The 16699-nt window shown below is 44.1% G+C and overlaps 1 protein-coding gene across 3 annotated transcripts in view; it reads right to left on the bottom strand.

The window, feature by feature from the left end:
- KIAA0513 (KIAA0513 ortholog) overlaps window positions 1–16699 on the bottom strand; it is a 79996-nt gene that overhangs the window by 55862 nt on the left and 7435 nt on the right. For 2 of the 3 annotated variants that reach the window (XM_049863963.1, XM_049863961.1), the window contains exon 1: window positions 12259–12932. The exons of the other annotated variant lie outside the window; for it this stretch is intronic. The gene's annotated coding sequence lies outside the window, so the exon portion shown is untranslated. Of the gene's footprint in view, window positions 1–12258; window positions 12933–16699 lie in introns of those variants that run through there. 3 annotated transcript variants of the gene reach the window in all.

Genomic DNA, 16699 nt, shown 5'->3' with positions numbered 1-16699 from the left:
CTTGGTGCTCGTCCTGGAGTTTTATAACTAGCTGAAGAACCAGGCCACTGCTTCTGGGGCACTTCTCCCTCCTCGGACAGGGGGATGATGACTTGGAAGAACAGGTGTTACTTCCTTGTGCTCAGGTCATTCATCTGACAGGTGTTTACTAATCTACCATATACCAGGCAGAGTCCCTTGGTGGCACAAGCTGCTATTAACAAAAAAATTGGCAGTTTGAATCCACCCAGAGGCACCTTAGGAGAACAGCCTGTAGATCTACTTCCGAAAAAGCAACCACTGAAAACTGTATTGAGCTGTCTACTCTGACACACGTGAGGTCGCCATGGATCAGGGTCGACTTGATGGCAACTGGTTTAGTTTTGGTTTGGTTACTATGTACCTGAAACTGCGGAAAGTTGTGGGGATACAAAGATAAATGGGATATGGCCCCTCATTTCTCAAACACAATCTAGAGAAAGATGTAAGTCCATTATCACAGCAACCTGACAAGTGTTATAATTCTAGGGTGCAGATGCTAATGGGAACACAGGAGTCTGACAGTCAGACAATGGAAGGGGAGATGTTCCAGGCAGAGAAAACAGCTAGCATGAAGTTGCCAGCATAAGGTAGTCTGATATCCCCACACACAGCTAACTCAGACTTATTCAGACTTAGCCAGAGAGATGACAAGAAAGAAAAGTATTGCCAAGTCTAGCATAACTTCAGTTTCTCTTTGGAAGCATTCCCACAAAACCTTAAAATTGAAATCTATGTAATCAATCATTTTATCACCCACAATAATATGGGAGCCATATCCCCTTATGTTTTTTGGATACATATCATTCTCCACACTAATTACTGCTTTGAAGTATAAAGAGGTGTCTGTTAAAAAGTGGTAAGTGGTGGTGGATTTGGCAGATGTTTGTTTGAATGCAAGTGGAAAGAAACAGAGCTCTGCTGTCGTTTTGCTTTGAAGGCATCTAAATGGCTTTAAAAGGGCTGCTTTAAGTATATTGATCCACGGTCTCAAGGCAGAGGCTTCTCGCCAAACCTCCTCTGCAGAATTGTAATCCATGGTTTAAAAATAGAGCCTATTTTCTTTCATCTCAAATACTTGGGCTGGAGGCAGCTCCTGTTTGGTCTGTCCATTACAGAAAAGAAATGACAGGTACAGGGGAACAGAATTTAAACTAGGGAAGAGAGAAGGCAAGATGGGAATGAAAAGACGGAGCTGCACAGAACCTGTCGAGTTTCCGAGGTGAGTCACCTTCCTGACCTTATCAGGGGCAAGCCTGAGTAGATGAACAACCATGCTGACCATAGCAGGGCTCTGAACAGCAGCACTGCAATGCTTGGGGACAGGTTGTTCTCTGTGGTGAGGGCTGTCCTGTATATTGTAGGATGTTTAGCAGCATCCCTGGGCCTCTACTCACTCTCGCCCAGTTGTGACAACCAAAAATGTCCCAAGATGCTGTCAACTGTCCCCTGGGGAGCACAATCACCCCCAGGTGAAAATTCTTGATCTACATTAACTCAGAGCAGCAACAACTCCAAAAGAATCCCAATGATATTAACTGCTTCCTATTGAAAACCCTGCCCTCTTTAATACCATTGTCACCTAAAAATAAATCCAATAGAGTTACCATCATGGACTTTTGATAATAAGTCCCTATATGAAACACTTAATACTTTTGGTTATAGGGAACCTTGTACATTAAACTCCCTGATGAAAATAGGTTCTACTTGGCACTGTCTACTCAGCAGGATGGTAAGTGGAGAGTTGAGTATTTCATTTGTTCACCCATTTGTTCAATCGACAAATACAGTTGAGCAACAAATAGTGTGCAGGCCATTGTCTCAGTGAATGAGACAAACAAAAGGCCAGCCCTCTGGGAGGTTATGTTCTAGTTGGAGAACAAAGAAGTAAACAAATTAATCATTACTGTCCATCACAAATACATGAATTAAATAAAACTATATCTTGGATTAGAGCTGCCCTATATAATATGATATGATAGCCACTTGACATTCATGGCTACGGAGCACTTGAAATGTGATAAATTGGAATTGAAATGTGTTTAAGTGTAAAATACACAGTAGATTGCCAAGATTTTATACCATCATAATGGTATAAAATGACAATATTTTAGATACATTGAATAAAATAAAATATATTGCCAAAATTAATTTCACCTCTTTCTTTACTTGTTTAATGTGGCCAATAGAAAATCTGAAGTTACACATGTGGCTCCCATTATATTTCTATTGGACAGCTCTGGGTTGCAGAGAGAGGAGGTGGGGAGCTCCCGTCAGCCTGAACAAGTGGGAAGTTCACCTGGAGGAGGTACCTCGATGTCTCGGTTAGTCCCAGACCTGGAGGATGAGGGTCCCAGACGGAGACTGCAGTGGCGAGGACGCTGTGCTGAGTGGTGTGTGCAAAAGGGAACACAGGAAGGGCTGAGGCTGGAAGGCTGCTGGGGGCCAGGCAACGTGGGCAGGGCTTGCAGGCCAGTTAAGGAGCTGGGGGGGTCTCAACCTAAGAGCAATGGGAAAGTTCTGGAGGGTCTGAATCAGGGGAATGGCACCATTAGATTTTGAAAAGGTACCACACCCTCGCTGCTGTGAAGAATGGATTGGCACATAAGCAAGGATGGAAGCATAGCCCTAAGAGGTGATGTGAACATTGTAGGAGCCCCCCCCGCCGCCCCCCCCCCCCCGCCAGTTCTTGGCTCTAGGTCACTAGACAACGATTCCTTGGGAGAGGGCAGAAGATTATGCCAGAGATGCTATTTCTTCCCCCAGGATAGCTGAGTCTTGTTAATTCTACTTACATTAAAATTTTGATTACACAGTCTACCTCCTTATCCTACAAGAGCAGATAAATGAGGTGTTTTTTAATTATCCAAATTGAGCCTTGGGATTCTAAGAGTGATCTTGCTGCTTAATGAAGTTCCCCATAATCTGCCTCCTCACAGAGAAGAGGGCATTAGACTAGTTTTACTCTATTAATGGGTTTCCTACTTGCTTTCTACCCTGTACCCTAGCACCCCCAGTTATGTTAAAAATGTTGGAGAGGGGTTCTTAGGTTTGACATTGATTTGGTTTCCTTCTACTCACAAGGCTTCCATCCCTTTTTACTGGTCCCATTTTGCATCTTAGTTTCCCAGGTTCCCTAAGTCCCCTAGCTCTAGGATGTCAGCTTAGCATCAGCTATCTAAACTTGTTTATTCTGGCATTTTCCACTTGCCGTTTGCTGCACTGTTCTGGAGTCTCATTTTTCCCTAGCTCATTGGTCATTTTTGCTACCACTGAGTCATCTGCTCTGAGTCATGCCTGGCTGCGACGTAAAGCCCAGGAAGGTCTGAGCCCACACCTGGTTTAGGAAAGGATGCCACTGAGGGACAAGAGCTACACCAGGCACGTTTTCCTAAACAGATTCAGTAATTAAGAGCGGGGAAAAAAAAAATCCCTTTTTTTTAAGTCCCAAATTTATCACTTCACTCAGCCTTTGTTGGAAATGATTTCTATGATAATGTGAGTCTTGATCACTCATTTCCAATTTTTAGAGGCAGAGCAGGCTCTGAATGAGCCCATACAATTCCCAAGAATGAAAGCAGGTTTTTCTTAGGTAAGGTTCTTCCTCTTTTGTGCAACACGGACCTTCACGCATATATGTTATCTTCGATTGCTTCTCATTGTAAGGGCTATGATAATACTACATGACATAAGGACCATGAACAAAACTCTAAACTAGGTATCTAAAATGAGAGACAGCGGGGACTGAGGACACATGGAAACTCAGTGCAACGTGGCACCCTGGATTGGATTCTGGAATAGAAAAAGGATATTAGTAGGAAGCTGGTAAATTTTAAATCAAGTCTGTAGTTTAGCACATAAGGATGCCCGGTGGCGTTACCACTTGCCTGCCCCACCCCAAGGCCAAAGCATATTTCTAAGATGTCAGATGGAGTCAGAGGCAGTCTGTGGCGCTGCTGTCCTTTCTCCATACTTCACAATAACTAGAAACTTCTATAATAAAAGGAACGAAGGTCTGACATGACATGGATGAACTCTGGAAACATTATGCTGAGTGACAAGCCAATTACAAAAGAACACATATGATAAAATTTCATTTATACGAAATGTACAGAAAAGGCAAATTTTTAGAGTCTGAAAGTAGATTAGTGGTGTCTGGGGGCTGGGGGACAGGAGAATGGGGAGTAACTAATGATTTTCTTTTGGGGTGATAAAAATGTTCTGAAATTAGATTATGGTGATGGCTGCACCACTCAGTAAAGTTACTAAAAATCACTAAATTGTACACTTTACTCTCTATAAAAGAACACTTAGTATCTACCAAAGCAGCAATCCTTTCCATCTTTGAAAAGGTCTGACTGTCATAAAAATCATTCATTCAACAAATATTTACTGTATTGGGCACCACTGATATAGTGGTGTAAAAAATAATCAAAACTCAAGGAAATTGAAATGTAAGGTTTATTCTGAGCAGTTATCGCACACATATACAGGGTGACCATTCTGATTTAAAAAAAAAGCAAATGGCTCGAAGTAGGCTCTTTACAATGAGGCTTATCAAGAGAAGAGGTGGGAGAAGAATAGAAGATCAACCATTAGCTAATCTTAACATGATTGAGTGAACCCTGCCCTCCCCCTATTATTGAGATGACTAATATCAGAATACTAGGTGGTCTCTGGCCTGGCAGCTAGAAATTTGGTTTTGCGGGTAAGGAAAAATCTTAAAGTAAGATGTCTGTTACTAATTTTTCTCTTTGACAGTGATTAATGGTAGGAGGGGGAACAGACAATAAAAAAGCTATCAAATAAGTAAGGTAATTTCTGATATTATTATGAAGAAAATGAAACTGTAATATGACAGAGTGAGTATGTTAGGGACCAGGAGGAAAAAAGACCATTAGATTGTTAGGGAAGGCCTCATAAGGATGTGATATTGGAGTTGTGGCCTGAATGACAGGGATCTGGCCATGGGGAAATCTGGCAAAGCAATGTTCCAGACAGGAAGTGCAACCAGTGCAAAGGCCCTGAGGCACAGCTACCTAGGCGTGCTCAAGGAACAGAAAATTGGTGAGTGAGAGAAGAAGGTGAAGCTAGAGAAACAGGCAAAGCCAGTGCTGGTATCTCTGCCCTGGTAGACCACGGTAAGGGGTTAGGATTTGATCCCAAGAGCACTGAGAGACCACTGGAGGATTTTAAGCAGGGGAGAGACATGATTTGATTCTGATGATCTCATGATCTCTGGCAAGACAAAGTTCTTAAAACAAGTCTCTCTGACTATAACTTTTGTCTTGGTTCTTGTGATATGGAGCCTCTATAGAACAAGTTTAAGGAGCACTGGTGGCACAGTGGTTAAAGCAATTGGATGCTAATCGAAAGGTCAACAGTTTAAAACCACCAGCCACTTCATGGGAGAAAGATGAGGCAGTCTGCTTCTATAGAGATTTACAGCCTTGGAAACCCTATGGGGTTGCTATGAGTTGGAACAGACTCCATGGCAGTGGGTTTTGGTGGGTTTACAGAACAAGCTTGATAAATGACAGCCTGGAACTCTCTGAAATCACGGCTCCCAAGATTCTCCAGGCTTACCAGCTCTTACTCATCCATGATTCTAGCAATTGCCAATGAAAATGCTTGCTTTCTTTCTATGTCTTTCATTAAATGTGATGTCCAAACCACTGTGGAAAGCTGTATAGTGCTTTCTGAAAAAATTAGAAATAGAAGTATCCTGTGATCCAGAAATCCCACTCATAGTATATACCCTAAACCAAAAAAAAAAAAAAAACCCACTGCCATCAAATTGATTCTGACTCGTAGCAATTCTATGGGACAGAGTAGAACTATCCCACAGGGTTTCCAAGGAGCAGCTGGTGGACTCAAACTGCCGACCTTTTGGTTGGCAGCCAAACTTTTAACCACTTCACCACCAGGGCTCCAGATAAAAAAAATACCCTAAAAATAATGACATGAACAGACATATGTACACCATGTTCATTGCTGCTTTATTCACAATAGCAAATAAATGGAAACAGCCGATGTGCTCATCAAAGGATGAATGGATAAGTAAATTGTGGCACATACTCTGGGTTTTTACATACAATGGAATACTAAGCAACCATAAAGAATAATGATGATGAGTCCACAAGACATATTGTAACATGCATGGACCTAGAGAGCATAATCCTAAGTGAAATAAGTCAAGCATATAAGGACAAATATTGCATAATTTCTCTTTTATAAGAAGACAAGAATAGAAATACAGAGAGAGACCAATGTTCAGTGATGGTTACCAGGGAGAGTGGGGGGGGGAGGGGAAAGTATGTTTTAGATCACGTTGTTGTCAGGTGCTGTCAAATCGGTTATGACTTGTAGTGACCCTACGTACAACAGAACAAAACAGCCTGGTCCTGTACCATCCTTACAATTGCAATGTTTGAGCCCGTTGTTGCAGCTGCTGTGTCAATCCATCTCGTTGAGGGTCTTCCTCTTTTTCGCTAACTTTCTACTTTACCAAGCATGATGTCCTTTTCTAGAGACTGGTCCCTCCTGATAAGATGTCCAAAGTATACAAAATGAAGTCTCGCCATCCTTGCTTCTGAAGAGCATTCTGGCTGTACTTCTTCCAAGACAGATTTGTTTGTTCTTCTGGCAGTCCATGGTATACTCAATATTCTTCAGCAGCACCATAATTTTTTTTAAATAATTGTTATTGTGCTTTAAGTGCAAGTTTACAAATCAAGTCAGTCTGTCACATATAAGCTTATATAAAATTTTTTTTTTTTTTTACATACACCTTACTCCATACTCCCACTTAGTCTCCCCCTAATGAGTCAGCCCGCTCCCTCCTTCCAGTCTCTCCTTTTGTGGCCATTTTGTCAGTTTCTAACTCTCTCTACCCTCCCATCTCCCCTCCACACAGGAGATGCCAACACAGTCTCAAGTGTCCACCTGATACAAGTAGCTCACTCTTCATCAGCATCTCTCTCCAACCCATTGTCCAGTCCCTTCCATGTCTGATGAGTTGTCTTTGGGAATGGTTCCTGTCCTGGGCCAACAGAAGGTTTGGGGACCATGACTGCCGGGATTCTTCTAGTCTCAGTCAGACCATTAAGTCTGGTCTTTTTATGAGAATTTGGGGTCTGCATCCCACTGATCTCCTGCTCCCTCAGGGGTGCTCTGTTGTGCTCCCTGTCAGGGCAGTCATCGGTTGTGGCCGGGCACCATCTAGGTCTTCTGGTCTCAGGATGATGTAAGTCTCTGGTTCATGTGGCCCTTTCTGTCTCTTGGGCTTATAGTTATCGTGTGACCTTGGTGTTCTTCATTCTCCTTTGATCCAGGTGGGTTGAGACCAATTGATGCATCTTAGATGGCCGCTTGTTAGCATTTAAGACCCCAGACGCCACACTTCAAAGTGGGATGCAGAATGTTTTCATAATAGAATTATTTTGCCAATTGACTTAGAATTCCCCTTAAGCCATAGTCCCCAAATCCCCACCCTTGCTCCGCTGACCTTCGAAGCATTCGGTTTATCCCGGAAACTTCTTTGCTTTTGGTCCAGTCCAGTTGAGCTGACCTTCCGTATATTGAGTATTGTCCTTCCCTTTACCTAAAGTAGTTCTCATCTACTAACTGATCAGTAAATAACCCTCTCCCTCCCTCCCTCCCCGCCTCGTAACCACAAAAGAATGTGTTCTTCTCAGTTTATACTATTTCTCAAGATCTTATAATAGTGGTCTTATACAATATTTGTCCTTTTGCCTCTGACTAATTTCTCTCAACATAATGCCTTCCAGGTTCCTCCATGTTATGAAATGTTTCACAGATTCCTCGCTGTTCTTTATTGATGCGTAGTATTCCATTGTGTGAATATACCATAATTTATTTAACCATTCATCCGTTGATGGAATCTTGGTTGCTTCCAGCTTTTTGCTATTGTAAACAGCAGCACCATAATTTAAAGGTGTCAATTCTTCATCTTCCTAATTCATTGTCCAGCTTTCACATGCATATGAGGCAACTGAAAATACCACGGCTTAGGTCAGGAGCACTTTAGTCTTCAAAGTGACATCTTTGCTTTTTAACACTTTAAAGAGGTCTTTTGCAGCAGATTTGCCCAATTCTTGACTGCTGCTTCCATGAGCATTGATTGTGGATCCAAGTAAAATGAGTTCCTTGACAACTTCAATATTTTCTCCATTTATCATGATGTTGCTGATTGGTCCAGTAATGAGGATTTTTGTTTTCTGTATGTTGAGTTGCAATCCATACTGAAGGCTGTAGCCTTTGATTGTAAAGGCTTTTTTTTTTTGATGATGGGAAAAGTGGCACCTAATATGGATATTAGCAAAGTAAAAACGTGTTTGAGCACATATGGTCGGATATAAGTATTTGGGTAGGTAAAGGCGTGTACACAGATGAGGACAGAAGTGTCTGTAAGTACATGTAAATACACATACATGGGTGCAGGCACATACATTCATTGAAGACAGAAATGTGGATACTCTACAGATATAACCAAGCACCTTCCAAGACTGGTTTTCTGGGTTTGAAGGCTTAGGACTATAGTCTCGTAAGACAACTCGGTCAATTGGCATAACATCATTCACAAAAATCACGATCTGTATCCTAGCGAAGTGAGTAGCATCTGTGATCTTAAAAGTTTGTGAGCGGCCCTCTAGGACACAACTACAGGTTTCTACTGGCCAGGAGCAAAACAGTAAGAAGGTAAGCAAAAGCTCAGAGAAGAAACAAGTCTACACCAGCCAAACCTCCTCTACCCTGAGAACAGAAGAACTGGGTGGTGCCTGGCTACCACTACTCTGACCAGGGTCACAGTAGATGGTCCTGGATGGAATGGGAGAAAAATATGGAGCAGGACTCAAATTCTTATTAAAAAAAAAAAAAAAAAGCCAGACAAACTGAACAGTAGAGAACAGAGGACTCCCTGAGACTATAGCCCCGAGACCCTTATTAAACTCAGAACTGAGCCTCTCCTCCTTAGCGAAATAGCAGAGTGGCACACGAAATAAAGATTTGGTGCTCTACTTAAAAATCATCAGTATGAGACCAGAACATCAACAATTACTCAAAAGCAAAGATAAGAAGGGGGCAGGAAATTAGAGTACCGGAAATGGAACAAACAGAACACATTTAAAGAGAATTGACACACTGTGATAAATGTAACTAATGTCACTGAACAATTTGTATGGAAATTGTCAAGTGGGAATCTAATTTGCTGTAAACTTTCTCTAAAAACTCAATAAAATTAAAAAAAAAAAAACTGTGATGTCCAGAAAAGAACACAATATTCCAAGCATGGAATAGACTGGAACTATCACCTTTCTCAGTCCAGACTTGGCCTTCTATTAATGTGTCTCAAGATCACCTTGGCTTTTAATTCTGTTTTATACTATCAGCTTGCTGAAACATCTCTCAGGCAACCTCCCTGATGTCCTTTTTGTGATACCTAGACCTACAAAACGGTATTTAAACTTGTTCTTCCCTAATGAGAACAGCTGCGTCCTGTTTAAAAAAAGAAAGTTACCATAACCTAAACAATGCCACATTCATTTAAAAAATGGCTAAAATAAACAAAACACTGGGCCAGCTCCAGTTTCACAACCGCTGAATTTCTCTTCCAGGTGGAGGATAAGGAACACTATTAGAGCAAGTTTCCCTAGAATTGCCTTATACCTGTTCTCTTGCATCACATGTCTGAAGACACCCAGACTATTTGGAAACACTCAGCTCTTAAGCAAAAGATACTCCTGTGATTGCACTTCCTACAAGATTTCTCAAAGACTTATAAACAAATCTGAGTAGATGCAGACTCTCAAGCCCGGGGAAGGGGTAAGTGGTGAAGCTCAGCTTCAGCTACACCAGCAAGTTAAACTGACTTAGTGAGTAAGGCCATGGGGGAGAGGAAGATGCTCTGCTAAGAGATGCCAGAGAAGATCTGGGGCCCCTCATGTGTACATATAATCAGCCCAGATCTTTCCCATATCCCATTGCCCAGAGAGGAGACAGGCTACTGCACATGGCTTCAGACAACTAGGTTCAAGGCTTCCCTTTGTCTCCTCATAGCTAAGTGACCTTGGACAACTCACTTAGCCTCAGTTTCCTCATCTATGACATGGAAATGATAAGACTACTTACCACTCACAAGTTTATGGTAAAGATTAACTAAGGTTTTATGCATGAAAGCAGCTTTTAAAATACTCTGCCGTATAAAAATGAGGGGTTATTATTGGCAATAAGATTTTTTCCTCCTCCCTTAATTCTCTTTCCTGCTGTCTGTTGATTTTTTTCATCTCCCCAGGTTGCTTCTGATGTTTCTCTGATTGCTTTCTTTTAGGAGTCAGGGAGGGAGGCATACGCATTATTCACCTCACCCTAAACCTTCCCTAAGGTTTGTCCTAAAAGAAGCCCCTCAAAGACATTTGGAGTTACCATGAGACAAATTACTTCTGAAGAACTAAACTCATTGCATTAAGAGAGAACCATATCTAATATCTGCAGATGTTCTCCACTTTCTGGAATTGTGTGGCAACGTATTTAAGGTTCATGATGTACTCATGTCACTGAGTAGCTTCTCATTGCCTTTGGTTGTTATATTTGCAGATAATACAAACTAATCTTCACATTGACACATACCATAAAAAGAACGAACATTACAAAAGACATTGGATATACTCCAGAACCAAATAACAGAGGATAGCGATGGTCTGGCAATCACCTGGAGGGCCTGTGTGTAAGTCCTAAACATCGTCATTTCTTTAATGGCAAAAAAGACTTTCATGAGTCCACTTTTTCACTGTGAGCTGATCTCAGTAGCCTATCGCTCTGTGCTTTCCATGCATAAGCAGTCCTGTTTCTGAACAAAGTGGAAGTAAAAATGAGTGACACCTGAGGGGAGAGACTGATCAAAAGGAGAAACAGAAATGATGGAAGACATGAAGGAATGCGTATGCATAACAAAATCCCGCTTATTTGTTTTGTGTGCGTGTGTTTTTTCTTCTTCCCTTTACTTAATACATTGTTAAGCACCTTGAGGGAGGGTGCCTCTAATCAAATGAATCTGAAACACTGGTATTAGGTTACAATGACCTGGACAGCAGCCTGGCTGCATTGGCCCTGACAGCTGTCAGCTTGTGGCTCTGACACTGACTCACCACATGACAACCCCCACTACCAACCAGGCACCCGAACTGTGCCAGTTCCCAGGCGGGTTCCTGCTCCCGCTTCAGGCTGCCATTCCCCTGGCACTTAACTAAAGAGGAATAGGAGCTGGCCAGCAGCTTCTGCAGTCTTTTTCCTCTTCCCCTTTTCATTCTCCCAAATCCAGGTAGTCTGCAGCCTAGGGAAGAACAAACCCAGCACAAGGGGAAAAAATACACGCAGCTCCAGGAAGGCCAAATGTTGTCCCTTCCAAGACCCTGGACACGGGCTCAGTGCATCCGGAGCCAGCTGTCCTAAGGTGGGCTTCCAGCCACATGGATGCTGGAGTCGCTCTGCACACCTCCTCCTTTCTGCCTGTCAGCGCCGAGGGGCATGGAGGGCCGAGAGCTGCTAGGCCCAGCTGATGGGGACCCACCCTCTCACCCAGCCCCGGACGCAGCGAGGCAGCAAACTTAGAAGGCGCTCACGACTCGACCTATGTCGTCCCGACCCGGTCCCCGCACCCCGCCCCGGCATGTCTTTCAGGGGTCTGGGGGCTCCTCGTCCCCTGGGATGGAAAGCCAGCTCCATCCGAAGCCACCGAGCGCCAACATCTGCTACCGGGGACACCTTCTCCGTCGCCCCTTCTTCCATCCCAGGCACCTTAGGGCGCTCACCAGGGCCCGGGGTGCTATCCCTGTTTCCTTGTCTCTCACGAGCATGGGCTCTGCAGACACCCCGAGGCCCCTGCTCCGACCCCACGAAGACCCACGTCCTTGTCATCCCACTCACAGTCCCCTCACCCCGCCATCCTACGGAGAACCCCGTCCTGTCATCCAAGGCGTCCCCAGCTGCCCCCTTAGAGAGTCTCGCGGGCCCCATCTGCCGTCTCCTCAGAGCCCCGTCCTGTCACCCGGGGCGTCCCTAGCTGCCCCCCTTGTTGAGCCCCGCGGGTCCCGAGGTCCCCATTCGCCGTCTCCTCAGAACCCCGTCCTGACCCGCCGCTCCCCGGCCGTCACACCCGGGAACGCGCCCTTCCCCTTAGCCCGACGGGCGAGCCCGGAGGCGCCCCGCGGCCCCTCTCACCGCTGCGGCCGGGTGTGCGCTGACGAAGAGCCGGCTGACAGGAGCCCGCCGACGAGGCGCGGGATCCGCAGCTGAGGTGACTGAGCCGGCGGCAAGCAGCCGGGTCGTTCCGAGCGCGCGCCCGGGCGCGGGAGCGCGCGCTGTCAGTCAGCAGTACCGCCCGCCCCACCGCGTCTGCGCAGGCGCGGACGCCTGGCCGCGCCCCTCCCCCCCACGCAGAAGGAATCCCGGGAGCCAAGAGGACCACGTGACGGGGGCGGGACCGGTCCCAGGACAGGAGCCTTGGCGGTCTTCACCGTGGTGGTGGGCCTGTGGGTCTCTTCTTGCTGTGGGGGCGCTGTTGTCACCGGGTAGGGGTTGATGCCTTTCTAGGCAGGAGGCCTGGTCCCCCTGCCCCATAGGAAACCCTGGCTGAGCAGAATACTCCAGCGCCAGTTCGGAAACCATCTGCAGAAGCGACTTAATAATCGTTGCTATGGAACGTCCCCCAAAACGTAGTCTCCTGGATTCTCTAAAAAACAGGGTGTTCTCTGATTGTAGAACATATTATAGCACCACAGTAGTCAAAACAGCCTGGTACAACAACAGATACCTTGGCCAATGGAACAGAACTGAGCATCCAGACATAAATCCATCCTCATACGAGCAGCTGATATCTGACAAAGGCCCAAAGTCTGTTAAATGGGGAAAAGACAGTCTCTTTAACAAATGGTGCTGGCATAAGTGGATACCCATCTGCAAAAAACTGAAACAAGACCCATACCTCACTCCATGCACAAAAACTAACTCAAAATGGATCAAAGGCCTAAATATAAAATCTAAAACGGTAAAAGATCATGGAAGAAAACATAGGGATGCTAGGAGCCTAATACATGGGATAAATAGTATATAAAACATTACCAACAATGTACAAACACCAGAAGAGCTCCTAAAAGTCAAACACTACGCTCATCCAAAGGCTTGATCAGTAGAGTAAAAAGATGACCTACAGACTGGGAAGAAGTTTTTAGCTACGACATTTCTGATCAGTGTCTGATCTCTAAAATCTACATGATACTGCAAAAACTCAACAACAAAAAGACAAATAACCCAATTAAAAAATGGGCAGAGGATATGAACAGACACTTAACCAAAGACGACATTCAGGCTGCTAACAGATACCTGAGGAAATGCTCATGATCATTAGCCATTAGAGAAATGCAAATCAAAACTACAATGAGATTCCATCTCACCCCAACAAGACTGGCATTAATCCAAAAAACACAAAATAGTAAATATTGGAGAGGTTGTGGAGAGACTGTAACACTTATATACTGCCGGTGGGAATGTAATATGGTACAACCACTTGGGAAATTGATTTGGTGCTTCCTTAAAAAGCTAGAAATAGAACTGCCATACGACCCAGCAATTCCACTCCTTGGAATACATCCTAAATAAGAGCTTTCACACAAACAGATATATGCACACCCATGTTCACTGCAGCACTGTTTACAACAGCAAAAAGATGGAAGCAACCAAGGTGCCCACCAACGGATGAATGGCTAAATAAATTATGGTATATTCACACAATGGAATACCATGAAACGATTAAGAACAACGATGAATCTGTGAAACAATTCATAACATGGAGTAATCTGGAAGGCATTATGCTGAGTGAAATTAGTCAATTGCAAAAGGGCAAATATTGTATGAGACCACTATTATAAGAACCCTTGTTGTTGTCGTTGTTAGGTGCCATCGAGTCAGTTCCTACTCATAGCAACCCTACACACAACAGATCGAAACGCTGCCTGGCCCTGAGCCATCCTTACAATCGTTATTATGCTTGAGTTCATTGTTGCAGCCACTGTGTTAATCCACCTCGTTGAGGGTCTTTCCTCTTTTCCACTGACCCTGTACTCTGCCAAGCATGATGTCCTTCTCCAGAGACTGATCCCTCCTGACAACATGTCCAAAGTATGTAAGACGCAGTCTCGCCATCCTTGCTTCTAAGGAGCATTCTGGCTGTACTTCTTCTAAGACAGATTTGTTCGTTCTTTTGGCAGTCCATGGTATATTCAATATTCTTCGCCAACACCACAATTCAAAGGCATCAATTCTTCTTTGGTCTTCCTTATTCATTGTCAAGCTTTCACATGCATATGATGTGATTGAAAATACCATGGCTTGGGTCAGGCGCACCTTAGTCTTCAGGGTGACATCTTTGCTCTTCAACACTTTGAAGAGGTCCTTTACAGTAGATTTACCCAATGCAATGTGTCTTTTGATTGCTTGACTGCTGCTTCCACAGCTGTTGATTGTGGATCCAAATACAATGAAATCCTTGACAACTTCAATCTTTTCTCCATTTATCATCATGTTGCTCACTGGTCCAGTTGTGAGGATTTTTGTTTTCTTTATGTTGAGGTGCAATCCATACTGAAGGCTGTGGTCTTTGATCTTCATTAGAAGTGCTTCAAATCCTCTTCACTTTCAGCAAGCAAGGTTGTGTCATCTGCATAACACAGGTTGTTAATGAGTCTTCCTCCAATCCTGATGCCCCGTTCTTTATATAGTCCAGCTTCTGGTATTATTTGCTTAGCATATGGATTGAATAGGTATGGTGAAAGAATACAACCCTGACACACACCTTTCCTGACTTTAAACCAATCAGTATCCCCTTGTTCTGTCCGAACAACTGCCTCTTGATCTATGTAAAGGTTCCTCATGAGCACAATTAAGTGTTCTGGAATTCCCATTCTTCCCAATGTTATCCATAATTTGTTATGATGCACACGTAAGAACTCTAGATAAAGCTTAAACACAGAAGAAAGTATTCTTTGATGATTACAAGGGTGGGGAGGGAGGGGGAGGGATATTCACTACAAAAAAAATTCACTAACTAGATAATTTTTTTTTTTTTTTTTTAGGTGAAGGGAAGGGCAACACACAACACAGGGATAGTCTACAACTGGACTAAACCAAAAGCAAAGCAGTTTCCTGAATACAACCAAACGCTTCGAAGGCTAGAGTAGCAGGGATGGGGGTCTGGGGACCATGGTTTCACGGGACATCTAGATCAATTGGCCTAACAAAATGTATTAAGAAAACATTCTGTATCCACTTTGGCGAGAGGTGTCTGGGGTCTTCAACACTAGCAAGCAGCCATCTAAGCTGCATAAATTGGTCTCAACTTACCTGCAGCAGAGGAGAATGAAGAACACCAAAGACATATGGTAAAGATGAGCCCAAGAGACACAAAAGGCCACATAAACCGGAGACTCCATCAGCCTGAGACCGGGAGAACTAGATGGTGCCCGTCTACCACTGATTACTGCCCTGACAGGGACCACAACGGACAATCCCTGATGGAGCAGGAGAACAATGGGATGCAGATCTCAAATTCGCATAAAAAGACCAGGCTTAACGGTCTGACTGAGACCAGAGGGACCCTGATGGTCATGGTCCCCAGATGCTTTGTTAGCCCAAGATTGGAACCATTCCCAAAGCCAACTCAAGACCAGGCTTAACGGTCTGACTAAGAGCAGAGGGACCCTGGTGGTCATGGTTCCCAGATGCTTTGTTAGCCCAAGACTGGAACCATTCCCAAAGCCAACCCTACAGACAGGGATTGGCCTGGACTATAAGATAGACAATGATAGTGGTGAGGAGTGAGCCTCTTGGCTCAAGGAGACACTTGAGGCTATGTGGGTAACTTCTGTCTGGTGGCAAGATGGGAAGGAGGAGGGGGACAGGAGCTGGCTGAATGGACATGGGGAATACATGGTAGAGAGAAGCAATCTGCTGTCTCATTAAGAGGACAGCAGCTAGGAGTACACAGCAAGGTATGTATAACTTTTTGTATGCAAGTCTAACTCGATTTGTAAACTTTCACCTAAAGCACACACACACACACACACACACACACACACACACACAAAAGGGTGTTCTCCTGAACCCGGGAGAGTCAGGTGGGACAGGCCATTCTGCGAACCAATAAGTAGGTTATTTGGTGATTTTGAGGAGGAATAAAACCCCGGTAGCAAATCAGGGAGATGTAGTTCTGCCTCTGTTGCTTCTGTGCCCTAGGTTCCCCTACCTTTAAAACAAGGATGCCACTTCCTGCCCGCCACATCTCAGTTCTGGTAATGTCAGAACATTAACCAGCATTTTAAAAGAGCAAGCAGGCAAGGATACAATGGTATAGAAGAGCAGTGTAGAGAGAGGCCAATTTATTTTTTGAAAGCGAATGTCTTAAAGAATGGCAGTTTCCACCTCAACTGCTCCAAAAACTCTAGGTCATTCTACACCTTTTCAGCAAATAGAATAAACATAACTTTCAGGTTTAGTTTCTTCCATATCGCCTCAATTTAAAAAAAAAAAAAGGTAAAAAGTAGAAATGTCTCCTATGGAAGCTTTTTAGTTCTAGAGAAAGGAAATATAGAAACAAAGTGACACCCCC

This window comes from Elephas maximus, chromosome 21 (genome assembly GCF_024166365.1).
Source record: "Elephas maximus indicus isolate mEleMax1 chromosome 21, mEleMax1 primary haplotype, whole genome shotgun sequence".
NCBI lineage: Eukaryota > Metazoa > Chordata > Mammalia > Proboscidea > Elephantidae > Elephas > Elephas maximus.
This window is presented reverse-complemented; position numbering and strand designations above follow the sequence as displayed.